The sequence below is a fragment of the Anser anser genome, assembly GCF_964211835.1.
Source record: "Anser anser genome assembly, chromosome: 4".
NCBI lineage: Eukaryota > Metazoa > Chordata > Aves > Anseriformes > Anatidae > Anser > Anser anser.
Window position 1 is genome coordinate 13,206,558 of NC_139724.1, and position 16,122 is coordinate 13,222,679.

Consider the following 16,122-nt stretch of genomic DNA (forward strand, 5'->3'; position numbering starts at 1 on the left):
GCACCCGTATTGCTACTTCTGAGGCACTTGAAGTAAGACATCCTCCTTTTAGCAGAAGGCTGGATTTTGGTTACCAGCAGATGTACAGGAGTCATTACACCTGTATGTGAGGGGCAGCTCTGTCCAGGGCACGGCACACCCACTGCTTAGCAGCATGCAACACCCAGGCAATACTACTACACCAAGATGAAAATGCAAGATAGGTGCAGATGGGCTTGAGTGTAATAGAGTTCAAGCTGAGATTTGATCTCAGTCTGTGTATTGTGTCACTTTACACCATGGTGGCTCTGCATTTTTCAGTTCATTTAAGGAGCCAGATTTGTTTTTAATTTTTGTGTTTGTGTTGTATTTGAAATTGTCATTCTCACTAGAAATCGTGGGTTTTATCATTAAAAATGTGACAAATACAGCTAAATTCAAACCCTGTGATGCTGTATATGTATCCATACCACTTACCCACTTCTGCTATGAGAATAAACCAGTCCAACATAAGCACACTTCTGCTATGAGAATAAACCAGTCCAACATAAGCACCTATGTGTCAGTAAAGCCGCACTCCACAATGAGGTATGAAAGTATCCCAGCTGTTGCATACAGGAAAGGCTTTGTGTCTTGGCTCTTAGAGGTGTTTTCCGGCAGTTCCCCTCCTGCTTCACTAATTCCCTCCCTTGCTGCTCTCCTCCAGGACACCTCTGCTGTGGTTCCCACCAGATCAGCTGTTTTTGATGGCTGAGACAGCGCGAGGAGCCCACACCTGCCCCCGGCCTTGCTTCTCTGTGGTTTCTGCTGAGTGCTGGGGAAAAGATCCACACTGGTGAGCTAAACCTACATATATACACATGTATGCATGTATTCATACATATACGTGCACATATATATATAAATATACAAATATAAACATATATAATTATAAATATATATATATTGAACATATATGTTTATGTAGAAATGCATGTGTTAATATTAGAAAAAATCACTGGACCTAGATGATCTTGAGGTATTAAACTGATTTCTATCCCTCCTCCCCACCCCAATAATATAAGAATGAAAAAAAAAATTATCTAGTGTTTTAATTCCTTAATAAAAATCCTTGAAATATACATTTCATTTGATCAGCCTAGCTATCTGACAAGGGCAAAGCTATTTATGACAGAACAGATATTTTATCTCCCACCAAAATATAATAAAAAATCAATTTCTCAATGAGAAGTATTTCAAGAAATAAATTCAGCCTGATATTCTACTATAGCACAACAATTACTACTGGGAACTCATAAACAACCAGAGACCCATCAATATATTAGTGAAAGGTAAATATGGTATTGATTTTTGAAAGAAAAACAAAAGTAAAAGGTGAAAATGCATCATAGGGAAATAAATCTTCTAAAAAAATGAAAGAACCGATATCAGCGGAGTTACATCTGAGCACACAGAGGAAGAAAAAATGTATAATCTCTGCTGGATCCCATAAAAAATAAATCTCCATGCATATATAATTAAAAATATAAAATAAATATAAAATATAAAATATAAAATATACAAAATATATAAAATATAAAATGAATGTTTTATTTATTTGATTTTTATTGCTTTATATTTTAATATATGGTATAATATATAACTATAATATATTTTATGTATTTATATGTATTTTGTTAACAAAAAATAAAATACAGAATAAGTGAGTAAAAGGTGTTTGGTAAATGTGGTGCCATTGATTTTATACCTTCATAAGATATTTTTTATGGAACTGTATTTTAGAAATATAAACTGATTTACAGACTCTGAAGTAGATTCATGCATAATACAAAAACCAAGTGTTTGTGATCACTCACTAGAAGAAAAACACCTGTAAAGAACTGACAAACTCTCATTTGTTCTCTGTAAATTTTGCTGCAAGATACTTCTTCTGGTAAAGCTTAGTAACAGTCTCATAAATGCCCGGTGCTTGCTTTTGTCATTTTATGGTTTCTTAATTGGGGTTCTTAAAATATTCACTTAGCACACAGGGGAGGTAAAGCAGTACTGTACCATTTAAGTAACTGATCACATCGCAAAAAGCATTAGTCTGGGATGTATTAATGTAATTTGCCAGCAACCAGCATATTAAACATGTTTGCATTACACGTTTCTTGAAAATTTTCAAGTAACAAACAAATCAGTAACAATCAGACTGTATGTACTTCATGAATGAAAATAAGAAGCAAAGTCGTTAATGAATTGTTTCCCAGTTCTGCTCTCAAGCGTACTGAGATCTGGCAAAAAGTCCACGGAAGGAGCAATGGTAAATAACAGCACGTAATATGGAGACGTGATCAGGTGGCGTAACGCAGAGTTTAGTGGCAGGTCCTGACTTAGTCGACATTCTCATTAATGTTCTGAAAGCAGGAGTAAACAGAAACATAATGAAATCTGTGGACAGCTGGTAAGAATTGTCCATGCTACTATCAAAGAAAGGGGAATAAATAATCCAAAAGAAACGAGGTGCGTGGATGCCAAATAAAATGACATTGCTTGCTAAATCAAATGAAGAAAAATCTTCCATGCATAGTTATGAGGAGAACCACAGGTATGTCTCTAATTATTCCTGGCCAGGCACCAATTACCCGGTTCTCAGCTGGGAATAATCAGAGCAGCTCTATAGCAGTCGATGGAGCCATCAGTAAGGAATGAAAGAAGAGTGAGTTAGTGTCTGCAGTCTGACAGGTATCCTCTTGATAAAGAGCGACAGGGAATGTGGCAAAGACCAAAAGGAAGCCTTTGGTGCTGTGTGGCGAGGTGGATCATTTATGTGGCAGAGAGCAGTGCTTCAGACACAACCTAGAACAAGTCTTCTTGCTGCCAAGGCAGCCCTTAATCCTAGATCCCTAAATCAAGCTTATGCTGTGAGTGCTTTCCAAAATCTGTGATATTACTCTTTTCAAAGGGTGGGGGTGAATAATACCACAGACATTTTTATAGATCTTTAAGCTTGAAATGATGCACCTAAAGGTGGTAAACTAGCATATGACTTCCAGAGTGTTACTTGCCCCGACCGTCTTCCTGATTCCATACTGAAAAAAATGTTGCTGCTGAGGCCTAGAAGTACTATTTTGCCTGTTGTTCTCATTACAAGCCATTCATGCTTTATTCAGACAACTCCAAACGGTGTATATATTTATTTTATTTTTCACTTAAACCCTGCCAGTGAAATCAGCCTCATCTCCAAATTGTTCCGCATTATCAGTAAGCGACTACTTTCCAGTATTGCAAAATTTGTGTGTTTAATTGTCCCTAGAGAATAGGGAAATATATCTTGGTAGCAGAATAATTGTTTATGTGGCAATGCAATGGTCTCACATTTATTTTGAACAGAGAATTCTTCTCACGTAGTTGGTTTTGTTATTTTTGTTGTTTCGTGCCCTAAAGTTTGTCATAGTGGGGGAAGCGAGGACAGGGAGACACCTGCTGTGATTCCTTAAAAGTAGGTTAGGAACATGTGGGAATGACAGATCAATTTAACTGGAAGGGAAAAAAAATGCCCTATGAAGGGGCAGCACCTGGCTATGTCACTGGTTAAGGACAGAAAGCAGGTAAAGTAGGTGGTATGAGTTAATGACTGGTCTCAGTGTGGATGGAGCTTGCTGGCAGAGCTCCTAAAAGCTGCATGCTAAGAGCTGTCCTGTTCAACACACTTATAAAGAATATAAAGTGAAAACAAGGGTTGACTGAAAAATTACAAATTATATTCTAAGGTGGAGAGGCTAGGTAATAAAAGAGCAGGGACTGGAAAGACTTTCAGAGGAGGGTGACACAGGTGCCAAAGAATGTGGGACAGTTTCTCCATGACAAACGAGCAAACAAGCTATGAATTCTTGCTCCAGGGAAGATTTGACTGAGAGGAAACCTGGCAGTCTGTAGGCTATAATGCTAGGATGAGGCAGACACAGAGGAAACCCATGGAGGTGGTGGGGTGCAGCTTTGCTGAGGTTTTACCATGGGCTGCTCTATTGGTGCCTCACATCTTTGTGGCTTCAAGGGAGAAAAGGAGCTTATATGGGAGAAATGCAGAGAGCATTACTAAGCTTGAAGAAACCACACTTAAATGAGAAACTCCCTGAGAAGAAAATGGGTGGGAAAGTATTTAGGAAAAAGTACCATGTGGGCTCATGCCACTCTTGTACTCCAGCTGTACCCTTATGAACACATCTAGGGAGGAACATGTGGTGTGTGCGTAAGCTGTTTTCATCCAGAACATGAACCATCTGCTGCTTTTAAAACTTCTGAAACTGAGCAGCCTTCTCTCCCTGATCGGACCTTATCTTTGAAATGATGATCAAATTTTGGGACTTCCTTCTGTTCTTGCTTTTGCAACCCTGAACATTGCTCTTGGGAAGTATTTTGGAGTGACAGTTTCAGCAACTGGAAGGGGGAAAAAAAAAAGACATGATAATCACTGTCAAAAAAAGGACTGGAAAAAGACACTGAGAGATTAATTATGGCTGCAAAGGAATGGGCTTCTTGTACGAGCGATGATAAAATAAAAATAGAGGGAAAGAAGAACAGCATGGGAATTGCAGTCAGGTTTCAGAGGCTATTAGCTGTTCTGCTAATAATCACACCAGTATGGCTAGAGATTATTAAAACAGTGCAGCCTAAAAGGCTGTCAGATTGTGCACCATGTATTCTTCAAGAGATACAGAATACAAGAAGTTTTAAAACAATAGGAAAGTAATTGGAGATGTGTTGCTATCTTGGTCCAAGTGAGAAAAGTTAACATATAAAAATCCATTTGAGATTTTCTTTTTTCCTTTTAATGGGCATAAGGTATGCATTAGCAGATCCAGCATAGTGGCCTTCAAAAGAAGGGAGGGATACTACAACATCATGGATACTGCTTTTCTACTTCATGTGATTGTCAGACTGAGAATGTGGGAAATGACAAATATGTATGATCAACAAGGACATGGAAAGCATAAATGCAATTACTTGAAAATTGCACAGGAAAACTGGTACAGTACTGCATATATTAGAAACACAAATCATGGGTTCCCTCCCCCCCCACCCCCCCTCCCCCCCAAAAAAAAAGTAAATAACAAAGTAATAGCATTCAAATTCATTAATAGCTGAACCCCCTGAAAACATATATAGTAGAGGGGGAAAAATAATAAAAACAGTAACAGTGGTCTTTGGTTATTATCAATATATCTACAGGAACATGTACTAATGTTTAGTATTTATATACTATAGAATAGAAAAACCAGATGCTTCAAGATGAATATTGAGATGTGGCTGTCTGCAACAGGAATGGATCCAACCTGATGAAGCAGGTGGCCTCTTCTTGCCTAGTATTCTTTGCACAGGAAGGTCATGCATAAGTGATAATACAGGTAAGCCTGAACAGCTAAAACGCACTCTTCTGTCTTGCCTACTTCACCCCCTCCAGCTTCTGTGTGCAGGATAAATTCTGTGGCTTGAGGACATCTAACCTTCAACCCCTGTTTAACCCAGGGGCTGGGATATGCAGGACTATTCTTCTGAAGCAACAATTAAAGGTCCCCACTGTGAGTGCAGTATCTTACTACCTCTTTCCCTCCCTGAATTAAACAGTGGTTTTATCTCTTTTGGGAAAACTTTTCCCTTTCAATTGAGCGTAAAAGTAAATATGTTTTGCTTTAAAAGTATAAATGAGACCCAGAGACTTGTAAGAGGGAGATGTTCAAGGTCAGAAGAGGGAAAGCCAGAAGTCTGCAGGTGTTTGGTCATGAAGGCAACATACAACATATCCACATGTATGTCAGTCATTGGGAGGTTATGAAGGAGTAGGCAACACCAGAGCTTTGAGTCTTTCAAATTAGAGGACAGCCACTTCCACAATTTAAAGCAAGCAAACAAACAATACCAACTAGTCCATTGGTAAAGTCAGCAGTAATAGAAGAAAAACTTAATCCAAGAGCTTAATCTCTGCTTCAGTATAGCAGAGCAGAAGGGCAAACAGCTAGTATGCAAGAGATAACAAGGAAAGCAGTGGAAGTAAAAGAAAACAAACAAAACAACAACAGAAGTCCAATGTAGTGCTGTCATGTTTTTTGACTTGAGACAGAATATTGCAGAAGTCAATGGTGTTACGCTGCCTTAGGATCACAAATTTCATGGGTAAACCTGATTTCTATCTTCTTTGCATGCCAGTGCTTATCTTCAACATGCAAGCAGACACACAATACAAAAAGTTTTACGGGCTCTATTTAAAAACACTTGTCTATTGCAGAGCTTTAAAAAGCAATGGGCAAGTAACGCATGCCCAACATAAACTTAAATCTAGGTTATCTCAGATCACTACAAAGTGGATATTTTGTTTCCATCAAATTTGATGGATTTGGGAATTTCCATTCCCAAATACAGGGTATCTATCCATCTCCATGAAATAATTGTGAACAGGCATGTGGCACCAGGTGAGAAACACTGGAGAAACAAGCTGTGCAGTTCTCTTGCTGCACAGATCAGCAAGTTGTGGCTGAGTAGGATATACCGGGGAAAAAGGTGTCCTGGATAAAGAAAAACAGATGTATGCTCTGTGCACGTTGGTGAATATACATCAGCTGAAGTGAGCTAAGGTCTGGGCCCAATGGCACATTTTCTGGGGAAGCAAGTTCATCTTTGTGGCTGTCCTCAGATTTCAGAATCAACAGAGCGCTCTTGAGAGGTAAGAACCTGCTGGCAACTGCTGAGGCTTTGTTTTGAGCACAGAACTGATGTCGTCTCCAACCTATTTATAGCTCAGTGTTTGAGTGTTGAAACGGGAGTTTGCTCCTTCTGTTTGTTCCTCCATCTGGGTGTCTTCATAGACTGCAATTCCTCATGTGTAATACTGAAGAGCACAAAATATGGATGAAAGTCAAAACTGACGTAGCAGTTTATTTGGAAAATGAGACTTGAAACTTCTGTCACTGTTTACTGGTATCTGGGGGGTCGACTGAGACCAGTGAAAGAGTGTGGTGATATAGGAGCCAGCCATTTGCTGGTCAGTTTACAGGGGCCTGGTACTGGTACCAGGCCCCAAAAGTACCACAAGTACCAAAGTCTCCAAAAGTACCACATCTGGAAAACAGTTTGGACATTATTCCAAGTACTGCGTACTTCTCTTCATTATAGCAATATTCATATCCCTCAAGTCACTATTCTGCTCTCACCTTTTTTCAGAGAAACTCTTGTGTATACTAATCTATTTGTGGTACATCCTATACATTAGGGTGTCTGGATTAATTTGGAAATCTTAAAAGGCGTACTTGAATTACTGATTGTACAGCTCAGAAAATGAAGTGGGATGGGACGGATTTCAGTGTTATGAATAATAAACACTGCTGCTCAGGCGAAGTTACTGAATGATGAGTTCAAACTCAAGGAGATGCTACCATGACACATTCTATACATGCTAATATCAGGCTACTTACAGTCTTTCTACATATTTGTTTTATTTAATAGCTACGAAGTAGTATGGATTAATGTGTAAGGGATTTAGGAGCACAAGTCCTGTTGGCTTGTGGTGAGATGATGTGCCTGAAATTTCTTTTGAAATCTGCTCCTGTTATCAATCAAGCTCAGATTTCCATTTAGATACTGAAAGGTCCATGAAAGTGCACACACCCTCCTTCCCCCCCCCCACCCCCCTTTCCCCCTTTTTTTTCAATGTGCTAGTAGATAAAACTTTATAGTCCAGCCTATTAGCCTTCATACAAGGTATTAGATACATCTTGCTGGCTCTTCCTTCTCTTTTAGAATGTGTTTCAGCAAGTCTTTCTCAGCTCTAATGAGCATAAAACAAATTGGGTTCTTCTATAACCATACTTATAAACATCTAGCACTGAAGTTGCCCTATTTATACTATCAGTGTCAGTATCTTTGCAATGGCAAATATGCTGGCACTCAGCATCTCACACAGCCCTCTAGTGAGGGTCCACTTGGCCTTTCTATGTGTTGTTAGTCTCTTTGGGTTTGTTCTGTTCCTCAGTGTTTGATTTGCTTTCTCTTTCATCACCTCACACTACACTAACTATCTGAAGATTAGATCTCCCATTTGTTGTGGATCATTTTCCTGTGACACTATCAAAGTAAACATAAAAAGACTTATAAAATAAATGTGCAAAACAAAGATGTGCCAATCAGCTGTACAGAAGGGGGTAAAATCATATTTCAATGACAGCTGATACAAGTTAAAAGAAAAGTGAACTTATTAAAAAATCATTCCACTGATTTTTGAAATGGAACCCAGAAGGCAAAAAGATCATGAAGGAGACCAAAAAGATCAGTCACCTGTCTTTACACAGCAACTGATTTCTTAAAACCATGATTTTATGTATAATCACTTTGGTTTTGTTTTGACTCAGTCTTACCTATTCTTTTGTTTGTTTTGTTTGTCTTCACCAAATTGTATGCACCAAGTATCTGCCTAAGACTTCACTTTATGTATGTTTAACTGAAGGGGGCTTCTCTACTGTTTGGTACAAACTAGTCTACCTGGTTTCATTATTTGAAATCTTCCAAAATTTCCCTTGCAATATTGATTTCTTTCTTTTTGTAACCTGATTTAGCCGCCTTAAAAATTAGGATCGCTTTACCCCTGCAGCATAACCCCAAGTGAGAAAGTTAATTTCCTATTCAGTTTAGAGTTTCGTCTTTGATACCATGCATACTAAATTCACATCACTGCGGTTGAAGTCCTCGGAGAGAGCCTTTAAAACACTGACTTCTTAGCTATGATCATTTCCTACTTTTGTTACACAAATGGATTTAAATCCTCTCACTGTGTTGCAAGAAGAGCAGCAATCCCTTCGTATCTTTCCCTTCGTATCTTCTCTTGATACTGCTCACCAGGAGCTAGGTGAGATAAGTGGTTACAGATGATACAAGCATTATAGGATCCATGGCTAAAAGTACTGCAAAAGCACCATGCCCAGCAGTCCCTGAGGGCCAATACAATATTCCTGCCAGTAGCTCAAATTTCTCTAAAGCCCAGCAAGCAATGTGAACTGGAACCTTATTCTTCTGGACATCAGCATAATTCATCCTGCATGCTAATGCTGCGATGGATGCCAGGAGTGGATTTCCTCCTCTTCTTCATGGGAGATTTTGGTTTCTTGTAGCATGTAAAGGCTCCGTGGTCCTGGCTGATGGAGTCACGCTAAGGTGCAGCACACAGCATATAGCTTCAAATATCCTGTAGATTAAGACTAACATGTTGTTTTCCTACGGAATATGAGTGCCAAGTAGATAGGTGGTGGTGTACTGTTCATTTACAGCATCGTATTTTCTCTAATGTCATAAAAGAATGAATTGACAAGCAGCCTGGAAATTACTGCCCACCTCCTTCACAGGTCCTGAGAGTCATTCTGACTCTTCTTCTTAATCCCTGCTGCTGCTTTTGCTGTTTGAGTTTCTCCTAGTTTCCCTGAAGTTTTCCAACTTTTACCAGCAGTTGCAACCAATCAAACCCTTGGCCTCCAAATCTGCTGCCAGTCCCAGGGAAACCTCTCTGGCTGCATGGCTTATTTTCCCTCTCCTATTTCTGCTTCCTGTTGTTTCAACAATAACTACGTGGAGGGGCATTTAATTGCTCTTTCCATTTAGCCTGGATGAAGTGTACTCAGCACACCCATGTGCTTTAGCATGGCTTCTAGATCAAAGCCCCTCTTTTACAACAGTTATTTACATCTTCCAGACTAACTTTTCCACCCACAAGGAGAGGCTTTTACCTTCCTTTTCCAAAATGCGTATAGCACTTCAAAAATGCTGAGCCAGATCTGTGAATTCAGGAGTCAAACTTAATTTCAGAGATCAAATTAATGAAAAACAAGACTAAATGAGTTTTCTAAGTACTGGTTCTAGTGACAATTTTTATTTTCTACCACATTATTTATATACTGAAACAACGTAGGTCATGCTTTCCAAACATCTAAAGTCTTACAGGAACGTGGTATTGTTGAGTTTCAATTAAGCTAAATTATTAATGATTTTTGTGTCTAATTGCATTATTACCTCAACTATGGACAGATTTGGGTCAGCAGCTCAGATAATTCTTATGCAGAGCCATTTTGTGATCCATGTCCAAGCTACCAGTCACCACCAGTTTTATGCAGTGTGTTTGCATGGCCTTCCCAGTTGCAATGGCTTTGTGAGCAAGGTGGATCTCGGTACGTACATCAAGAATGGTAATCTGCTTCAACCAGCTGTCATGCTTTTGGGGGCAGCACCCTACCCTGAGCATCTGTGCTAGAAATTCTTCCTATGTCCCTACTGCCTCCCCTTCAAGAAGCACAGAAACAGCACCACTGCTTACAGAAAGAGGAGTACAGAAGGAGTACCTCTTCCCCTGAGAGACTAGGAACCCATCTTCGACAGTGCAAGACTTTGGGATTACTGATATGGAGTGAGAGGAAATACATCAGCTGCAAATTAGGGACTGGATGCTCCATGGCACTTTCTGTCCTTTGTGTTGTTCTGATGGTGCCAAGCTGTTACAAACCTGCTTTAACTGGCTGGTGTGCCAGTATTAAATAAATTATTATTATTAAATAAAATTATTATTAAATGAAAAGGTATTATTTGATATTATGTCTTACAAATAATCAAAAATAATTATTTATTGAATTTGTTAATTAATATGTGGCATTCTTTGGTTGTACTTTCTGAGGCTTGGGTTGGAAGAGACATTAAAGATCATCTAATTCGAACTGCCCTGCCACAGGTAGGGATGCCACCCACTAGATCAGGTTGGCCAAGGTTATATCCAGCCTGGCCTTGAGCACCTCCAGGGATGGGGCATCCACAGCTTCTCTTGGTAACCTGTTTCTGTGCCTCGCTACTCTTACTGTGAAGAATTTCCTCCTAATGTCTAATATAAATCTATCCTCTTTTAGTTTAAGACCATTTCCCCTTGTCCTATCATTATCTACCCAAGTAAAAAGTCCCTCTCCATCTTTTTATAAGACCCCTTCAAGTACTGAAAGGTTGCAATAAGGTCTTCCCTGAACCTTCTCTTCTCCAGGCTAAACATCCCCAGCTCTCTCAGCCTTTCCTCATAGGAGAGATGCTTCAGCCCTCTGATCATCTTTGTAGCCCTCTTCTGGACTCTCTCCAACAGGTCCACATATTTCTTGTGCTGGGGGCACCAAACCTGGACTCTGTATTCCAGGTGGGGCCTCACAAGGGCAGAGTAGAGGGGAACAATCACCTCCCTCCACCTGCTGGCCACCCCTCTGCTGATGCAGCCCAGGATGCAGTTGGCCTTCTGGGCTGCAAGCACGCACTGCTGGCTCATGTTAAGCCTTTCATCCACCAGAACCCCCAAGTCCTTCTCTGCAGGGCTGCTCTCAGTGAGTTCTCCCAGCCTGTACTCCTGTCCGGGATTGCCCTGACCCATGTGCAGCACCCTGCACTTGGACTTGTTGAACCTCATTAGGTTCACGTGGGCCTGCTTCTCCAGGTCTCTTCGAATGGCATTTTTTCCTTCTTTGGTATCAACTGCACCACTCACCTTGGTGTCATCTGCAAACATGCAGAGGATGTACTCAGTCCCATCGTCTATGTCATTGATGAAGATATTGAAAATCACCGGTCCCAAGACAGACCTCTGCGGGATAGCACTCATCACCGGCCTCCACCTGGACATAGAGGCATTGACCACTACTCTCTGGGTGTGACCTTCAAGCCAATTCCTTATCCACTGGATGATCCACCCTTCAAATCCATATCTTTCCAATTTAGAGATTAGGATGTCATGTGGGACCTTGTCAAAGGCCTTACGGAAACCCAAGTAGATGACATCAGTCGGTCTTCCCTTGTCAACTGATGCAGTTACTCCATCATAGAAGGCCACCAGATTGGCCAGGCACAATCTTCCCTTGGTGAAGCCATGCTGCCTGTCTCCGATCACCTCCTTGTCCTGCACGTGCCTTAACATTGCTTCCGGGAGGATCTTTTCCATGATCTTTCTAGGCACAGAGGTGAGCTCACTGATCAGTAGTTCCCCAGGTCCTTCTTTCCGCCCTTTTTAAAAATATGAATGATGTTTCCATTTCCCAGTCACTAGGGACTTCACCTGAATGCCACGACTTTTCAAATATGACGCAGAGAGGCTTGGCAACTACATCAGCCAATTCCTTCAGGACCCTGGGATGCATGTCATCAGGGCTCGTAGACTTGTAGCTGTTAAATTGCACCAGGAGGTCCCAAACTTGCTCTTCACTTAGAATGTTCATGGGCCTAGAGAAATGGTATTCAAATGAAGGTGAAGGTATGTATCATGAAGAGACTGAAAAAGAAGGAAAATTTGTGCTAATTGTCCACAAACTAATGACTGCACATCCCCAGAGTTTCACTTATTGTAGAAAGAAAAGTGAACCATAATGCAAGAGATGTACCATTGAAGTACTGAAAAAGTCTTACCTCTGACTTGTTTTTGATTCCTATGAAAGCAAAAATTCATGACTAAAATGGGAGATGTCTTTTAAAAACAGTTAAACTGAATCTGCAAAGACTAAAATGCTTTAATCACATTATATGGTATGGCATGACATCTCTACATAGCAAGTAAAAAAGCATTATTAGCATGAGTGTTTTGAACATTAAAAGCCCCTGTGCAGTAGCTTTTTTCTTCCTCTTGCCAAGAGGCTTTCATGTCTTCGTACGAGGCAGCAGAGTAATGGCCAGCCTGACTACCCAGGCTAGCCCCAAATGTCAAACTCCCATTGATTTATGTAGGCCTGGTATTGGGGTACCAGTATCCTGATGCCCAGGCAACTTGTGTGCTACTATTTAGAAGTGCAGGACCTCAGAAGAGGCCCACGTCTGGTCCCCCATTTCTGGAAACCAACTCCAGCAGGGAAAACACACCTCCTGAAGGAGGAGAGAGCCAGAACCTGCTCTTTTCATTTAACCTGGCAGAAAAGGGTTTATACCATAATCCTGAAGCAAAGCTGTGTGCTGGGCTACCAGGCATGTGCAGGGAGAAGCAGGGTGGGGTGGGAACCATCTGCTCTTGACTGAGTTGGAAGCAAAGGGCTTTGGCATGCTCCGCACACCCAGCACAGCTGCTGGCATGAAGTCTGTGGGAGGAAGGTGATGCAGGTAGCAAATGAGAATCTTGCTCAAGGGACGAGATGAGTTTTGCAGGATCTGTTAGGAAGCCCATTTTGTTTATTTGTATCATGCCATATATATATATATATATTTACAGTTGTTGTATTTTTGTTATAACAAACTTCACATTGGAAAAATAAGTGAAAAGCAATCCACATAATACTTGATCATGAGGTAAAGAAAGCATTGCGAAACATATCTAGTACAGGAGAACTGGCTTAAAAAATAAATAAAAAATAAAAAGCCTGAAAAGCATAAGTGTGTACCCATGAACTTGTGCAGATGACATGCATCTCTGAGAGTAAGGTAATCCATTACAGAATGTAATGGCTCAGTGACAGTTGTTTATGGAAGTTCATGAAAATCTGAGAGAAAGCCAGAAAGTAAATGGGACACAGATCTTCAGAAAGAAAGAAGGAAGGAAGGAAGAAAGGAAGAAGGAAAGGAAGAAAGAAGAAGAAAGGAAGGAAGGGAGAAGAATAAATCAGTCACAGGCAATTACAATCCATTGAACCTAATTTTAATCCACAGTAAAATAATGAAACAGTTATTAAAGCTCTGCATCTACCTGGGGGATAATGAAATAACAAGCAGCCTGCAGTGGTGGGACAGGGCAGCCCATGCACTTTTTCACTGCTTCACTGCTTTCTTCAGAAGAATGGCAAAATTGGTGGCTGAGGGGAACCTGCCACACTGACAGCACCAGGATATGAGCAAAGCACGCTTCAGCCTGTTTTGTGAAATGAGATCTGGCTCTTGCAGTTAATTCAGATTGCTCTGGGTATGAACACTGTCACCAGGATTGGGAGCAGACTGAGGGAACAGACTTTTATTCACTTGTTGGCATTCTCACGTGAAGACTGTTCTGGTGAGGCAATGCGATGACAAATGCTGTATTTCGTGTCTTTATTCATGATTTTTTGTAGGGAAGGGTGAAAGGATCAATTATTATATTTGCCAAAAATACCACGAGTACTTTACAAACTCTCCTGAAGAAGAAAATGGATTGGAAACCCAAAACATTGGGTGAGCACATTCACATAATGCATCTGGAGAGCATTAATTTGATTTTTTTTTTTTTCATGTGAGAAAGAGTTCTGGAAACCTCTAAGGATGCAATTTGGATCTGGCACAGGTTTTCCAGTGCAAAACACCAAACTGAATTTGAAGGCCTAAGGTCTATCTGTCTGTGTGAGGAAAAACCCGAGTATGCTAGGGTGATAACGGAGTAGATTATAGAGAGTCTCACAAAATGATAGAGCAGCAAAACAAATCAATGCAGTTTGGGGTTGCCAGTGCAGGTAGGTTATATCCTTCAACAGCAAAAACTAACTCTTCTTCACGTATGGAATACGACATTATATTGCACTACCTCATTACCTGTTTTTACAAAACACAAACTTGAGGGTATTCAGATTCAGAGAAGAAAAGATGTCAGATGCTTGGAAGACTGATATACAAGAGGAAATTAGGTAGCTTTAATATATACCTTATCTAATCAATAATTAAGCAAAGGAAGGGTAATGGTTTAAAAATATGTAAGAGACGGATAAGTATTTCAGATGATGCATGGTCCCAGTTCAGCACAGTACTTAAACACATGGACATATCCATCAGTTCTGCAAAACACTGACATACGTGATTTCAACGGAGCTTAAGCACATACCTAAATTTAAGCATGCACTGAAGTACTTTGATTAATTGGGGCCATAACCACAAGTAATGGGATGAAATTAAGAAACGGAAAATGTAGACTGAACAGCAGGAAAATCTTCCAAATGGTGAGATATATGAGACGAGGGAGTAATCACTCAAGGGAATTGGTAGAAACCTCATCCCTGGACACCTTTCAATTTTCACTGGACAAAGTACCAAGAAAATATCCTTTAAGGAATAATCTTGCAGTTGCCTCTACAGGAGACTACAATGGCATGACCCAACAAGACCTTTGTGTCTCATAAGTTTTTCTGGCTTGATTGCAATATTAAGCCCAAATCACACTTTTAATATGCAACCATAGTGTGACAGGCTGGTGAATTTCTGAAGCTCTTCCTTGACTTGCCCTGAAATTCTTTGTTTTGTTGTTGTCTCTGTTTCATCTTCATAATATGTAATACTACAAGTAAAAAAAAAAAAAAATAGGACTATAATGCTGGTGGTAATTTGTCTTTTTCACTTGCTGACTAAGCACTGATTTCATTCTCACCTCTCCATTAAAACAGAGCTTAAAAATATATAGCAAAACTAATTTCAACTTGTACAGCTTCGTTCCATTCCCAGAGCAGATGTGGTGAATATCATCAGAGAGGTAATCATATTTTGGAGAATCTCATATCTCTGAGTACCCCAACAGAGGTAGCAATACAAATTTTGAAGGGATGAGTGTTTTTTCTTTTATTATTATTATTTTTATTTTTATTTCTATTTATTTATTTTCCATGTGGCCCCTGGAAGAAGGCCTGAGAATGGAGCAATAGATTCCCTAAGGCTGAAGTGAGTGCTTTTCCTACTAGAGAGAACAATTTTGCTGAGCCAAATGCAAAGCTTGAAACACAATGGGCCTTTTAATTGTTTTAAAACCTACTTTTACGTAAAGTAAACATTTGCAGAAGGCTGTGCCCTGTTTGCTTGGACTTTTGGGGTTATTCTGCAGCCTTGTGGGGGAGGCCAGGTGTTCTTTAATATGACTTCACACAGGTCTACTGGAAGTGGAAACTCTTGAGACAGATCTGTTGTAACTTTAGATATTTTTTTACCTGAATTTCAACATGGTTGACATTTTTTTCTTCATTTCTGCAGTGTCAGTGAGATGGGCCGTGATTTTATTAGTGAGAAAACAGAGGGTTTATGTGTATCAGTCTTAATTTTCCACAGCACATTAATACTTCCATAATATCACTTCTTAACATAAAATACGCACTTCCATGCCTACCTAACCAGCAATGCATATTGGAACGTGTGTTGGAATTCTTCTGACTTGTGGTCTGAGCTAGCAAATGAGATGAATTA